General features: G+C 53.0%; 1 non-coding gene across 1 annotated transcript in view; it reads right to left on the minus strand.

The window, feature by feature from the left end:
* Positions 1–538, minus strand: part of LOC126313791 (small subunit ribosomal RNA) — a 1893-nt gene extending 1355 nt beyond the window's left edge. The window contains exon 1 of the ribosomal RNA XR_007555406.1: positions 1–538. This exon is cut by the window's left edge and continues 1355 nt beyond it. This is a non-coding gene — a ribosomal RNA (small subunit ribosomal RNA).
* Between the last annotated feature and the right edge of the window lie 4462 nt (positions 539–5000).

The raw sequence follows: 5000 nt of genomic DNA on the forward strand, positions 1-5000 counted from the left end.
GTACTCATTCCGATTACGGGGCCTCGGATGAGTCCCGTATCGTTATTTTTCGTCACTACCTCCCCGTGCCGGGAGTGGGTAATTTGCGCGCCTGCTGCCTTCCTTGGATGTGGTAGCCGTTTCTCAGGCTCCCTCTCCGGAATCGAACCCTGATTCCCCGTTACCCGTTACAACCATGGTAGGCGCAGAACCTACCATCGACAGTTGATAAGGCAGACATTTGAAAGATGCGTCGCCGGTACGAGGACCGTGCGATCAGCCCAAAGTTATTCAGAGTCACCAAGGCAAACGGACCAGACAAGCCAATCCGATTGGTTTTGATCTAATAAAAGCGTCCCTTCCATCTCTGGTCGGGACTCTGTTTGCATGTATTAGCTCTAGAATTACCACAGTTATCCAAGTAACGTGGGTACGATCTAAGGAACCATAACTGATTTAATGAGCCATTCGCGGTTTCACCTTAATGCGGCTTGTACTGAGACATGCATGGCTTAATCTTTGAGACAAGCATATGACTACTGGCAGGATCAACCAGGGAGCTGCGTCAACTAGAGCTGAGCAGCCGGCCGCCCGGGAGTGTGTCCCGGGGGCCCGCGCGAACACGCAAGCGTCCGCTCAATTATTCTGCAAACAGGAGGAGGCCGAGCTCCCCTGCACGATACACCTCGAAACCCTCTCAGGTCCCGGCGGCGCGCAGCGCCGTCCTAGGTACTTGGTCGGTTTCGAGAGAGGCGCAATCGCCCGGAGTTAGGCGAGTAGACGGTTTTAGTGCGAACACCCTTGCTCCCAACTGAGCTTGCCGCTGCCGACAGAGGCCCGGGAGCGTGCTGTCGTGGCATTGCCGGCGGGAGACAACACGCGCCACCTATGGTGACCGGCAGCTCCAACGCCAGCGCCACACAAGGGCAAAGCCCCACTTGGGTGCAGAAGCGAACTCTCCCAGCACAGCGCACGCGCCAACACGTCCGCACAACTGCGATACAAACCACCTGCGAGAACCGCTGGGGCGACCGAGCAGCAGACGGCGTCGCGGCGCCGAGTGCCAGGCGGCGGCGCATCCTCAACGCACACAGTCCTCAATCAGACCAGCACACTGCAGATGTCCACCGCGCTTCGCACCGGGCTCGGCTGAACCAACTTTGGCCGCCAGGCGCCGCGTGCAGGGTGCGCCGCAGCGTAGCTGCGCCGCCTGCCGAGCCCGTCGGCTGGCGCTCCTGCCACTCGGCGCCCCCCACCAGCCGCCTGTTGCGCGTGCGCCCACGCAGCGCGCGGCCAACACGCCGGGCGGCCCCCCTTCACCGGCCGGGAACAGTCCCACCAAGCCACCGCCGCGTATCGCTTCATACCCACATGGGCCTAGTCACGTGTGTGGATGTGGCGGGTACCGCTGAAACAACCGGTTAATAGCTGTACCGATCGTCGCCATCACAGATTCACCTCCAGCGTGAACAACCGCTCAACAACGGATTTCCAGTTCATTTGCGTATCTTGGGCAGTAAACGTAGATGTCCACCTACATTTGCGAATTCAACAATTCTTGCATGCCAGGATGTCATGTGTCACGACACGCTACATCAGACCACATACACACTGCGACATGTGCAGAAGAGAACACGTGGAAGGTGGCCCGCGCACGTATGCGATGTCCCTTCCGCGATCCACTGTCAACCGGCATCTGCGGCATGTCCCAGATATGGAACGCGGTCCACCAGGGTAGCACTTTGTGTGAGGCAATACGACAAAGTCGGAATACACGCGTCACTACATCACACGGCTCACGCTGACCTGACCTGACTCACCGCACCACCACCCCCAGCGACCCAGGGTGACATACAATGCGTTCGTACGTTCCTCCCACACGCCTCTACGGCGTACCACAGTGCAACCTAGCTGTTATTGGGAGACGAGACAAGTAGCATCGAGCACAACATATGGAAATTGAGATTCGACACCGTTGGGCACAGCCAGCGTACGGTCACACGTATCACACTACTTCACTCTGTACGTAACTACCGATGATCGGTACAGCGTGTGGGTTACGCGTACGACATCAGCGGACAATGGACACAGACCATACCACGACGTACACTGAGGGCGTCGACATCTGAACGCAACTGAACAGCTGCGAGGCTCATTTAACACTCAAACGCCAGACCGACCAGCTTGAGAGGACGGAGACACAAAGAGAGGGGCAGAGGGGGGGGGGGGGGCGATATAGTCCTATTGCAGTACAATTGACAGTGGATAGCGGGAATATGTGGAAAGTAAGCAACACTCGCAAGACATCTACATGAGGATAACAACGACACCAGAGATTCCGAGCAGTGAACTATGTTAGGCAAAGGGACAACGTGGGTTAGGTTAAGGGACAACGTGGGTTAGGTTAAGGGACAACGTGGGTTAGGTTAAGGGACAACGTGGGTTAGGTTAAGGGACAACGTGGGTTAGGTTAAGGGACAACGTGGGTTAGGTTAAGGGACAACGTGGGTTAGGTTAAGGGACAACGTGGGTTAGGTTAAGGGACAACGTGGGTTAGGTTAAGGGACAACGTGGGTTAGGTTAAGGGACAACGTGGGTTAGGTTAAGGGACAACGTGGGTTAGGTTAAGGGACAACGTGGGTTAGGTTAAGGGACAACGTGGGTTAGGTTAAGGGACAACGTGGGTTAGGTTAAGGGACAACGTGGGTTAGGTTAAGGGACAACGTGGGTTAGGTTAAGGGACAACGTGGGTTAGGTTAAGGGACAACGTGGGTTAGGTTAAGGGACAACGTGGGTTACGTTAAGGGACAACGTGGGTTACGTTAAGGGACAACGTGGGTTACGTTAAGGGACAACGTGGGTTACGTTAAGGGACAACGTGGGTTACGTTAAGGGACAACGTGGGTTACGTTAAGGGACAACGTGGGTTAGGTTAAGGGACAACGTGGGTTAGGTTAAGGGACAACGTGGGTTAGGTTAAGGGACAACGTGGGTTAGGTTAAGGGACAACGTGGGTTAGGTTAAGGGACAACGTGGGTTAGGTTAAGGGACAACGTGGGTTAGGTTAAGGGACAACGTGGGTTAGGTTAAGGGACAACGTGGGTTAGGTTAAGGGACAACGTGGGTTAGGTTAAGGGACAACGTGGGTTAGGTTAAGGGACAACGTGGGTTAGGTTAAGGGACAACGTGGGTTAGGTTAAGGGACAACGTGGGTTAGGTTAAGGGACAACGTGGGTTAGGTTAAGGGACAACGTGGGTTAGGTTAAGGGACAACGTGGGTTAGGTTAAGGGACAACGTGGGTTAGGTTAAGGGACAACGTGGGTTAGGTTAAGGGACAACGTGGGTTACGTTAAGGGACAACGTGGGTTACGTTAAGGGACAACGTGGGTTACGTTAAGGGACAACGTGGGTTACGTTAAGGGACAACGTGGGTTACGTTAAGGGACAACGTGGGTTACGTTAAGGGACAACGTGGGTTAGGTTAAGGGACAACGTGGGTTAGGTTAAGGGACAACGTGGGTTAGGTTAAGGGACAACGTGGGTTAGGTTAAGGGACAACGTGGGTTAGGTTAAGGGACAAATTGAGTTAGGTTAAGGGACAAATTGAGTTAGGTTAAGGGACAAATTGAGTTAGGTTAAGGGACAAATTGAGTTAGGTTAAGGGACAAATTGAGTTAGGTTAAGGGACAAATTGAGTTAGGTTAAGGGACAAATTGAGTTAGGTTAAGGGATAATCTGGTACAACCACAGTTAGGTTAAGCGATAATCTGGTACAGCCACAGTTAGGTTAAGCGATAATCTGGTACAGCCACAGTTAGGTTAAGCGATAATCTGGTACAGCCACAGTTAGGTTAAGCGATAATCTGGTACAGCCACAGTTAGGTTAAGCGATAATCTGGTACAGCCACAGTTAGGTTAAGCGATAATCTGGTACAGCCACAGTTAGGTTAAGCGATAATCTGGTACAGCCACAGTTAGGTTAAGCGATAATCTGGTACAGCCACAGTTAGGTTAAGCGATAATCTGGTACAGCCACAGTTAGGTTAAGCGATAATCTGGTACAGCCACAGTTAGGTTAAGCGATAATCTGGTACAGCCACAGTTAGGTTAAGCGATAATCTGGTACAGCCACAGTTAGGTTAAGCGATAATCTGGTACAGCCACAGTTAGGTTAAGCGATAATCTGGTACAGCCACAGTTAGGTTAAGCGATAATCTGGTACAGCCACAGTTAGGTTAAGCGATAAAGTTGGTTAAATTCGGTATTGTGTGGGAAGGGGGCAGAGAGAGAGTGGGGGGGGGGGGGTGGATAGTTGTGGCAGTACGCGGATGCCTGAGTCACCGTCAGATATGTCACGTCGGTTCGATGCTTGTAGCAAGAGGCTGGCGGGTCTGTGTCTCTCACTTCTGCAATTTTTCATGTGGTATAACACGAGGGCGGGGGGGTGATATTTGGTGCCCCTCTGTGTAGGATGTGTGTTGGTGGTGTTGGTTTATCTGAGCAATGGTAGTTGTCGGAGGAGTGGGGTATTGTGCTTTTATAGGTGGACCTACTGCTCTGGTTATCATAGTGTCGACGGTGCAATGTGGCAGAGAGGATGCACTCGACATTGTCGCATTCCAGATGTTTACGTATTGTGTGTCTCCGTTGCAGGCCGAGAGTGGTGCATGTTCGAGTGTGTGGCTGACGTGCGATTCACGTTGTGTGCCCAGTCTTACAGCACGTATAGGGACATTCGCATAAATCATCTATATGTGGCCTTGCATCATTTACTAAGCAGTGCCGTGAGACGACCGAACTATTAGGAAAGTACTGATGTACCGCATAATGTTTACCTTCCACCACACGGCGAGTATCGACTCTGCCCAGCGTTGCCACCGCAGGCAGCGGTCACCGTCACCATTGTGCGGCGGAACGGAACATCTCTATCCTCAGAGGGGCACTCTTTGCCGCCGGGCGTCAGGTCTCGCGGCCTGCCGGCCAGCGCCCATGACGAACTTACTGCATGTATAGGGACAGC

This window comes from Schistocerca gregaria, unplaced genomic scaffold, assembly GCF_023897955.1.
Source record: "Schistocerca gregaria isolate iqSchGreg1 unplaced genomic scaffold, iqSchGreg1.2 ptg000500l, whole genome shotgun sequence".
Classification (NCBI taxonomy): domain Eukaryota; kingdom Metazoa; phylum Arthropoda; class Insecta; order Orthoptera; family Acrididae; genus Schistocerca; species Schistocerca gregaria.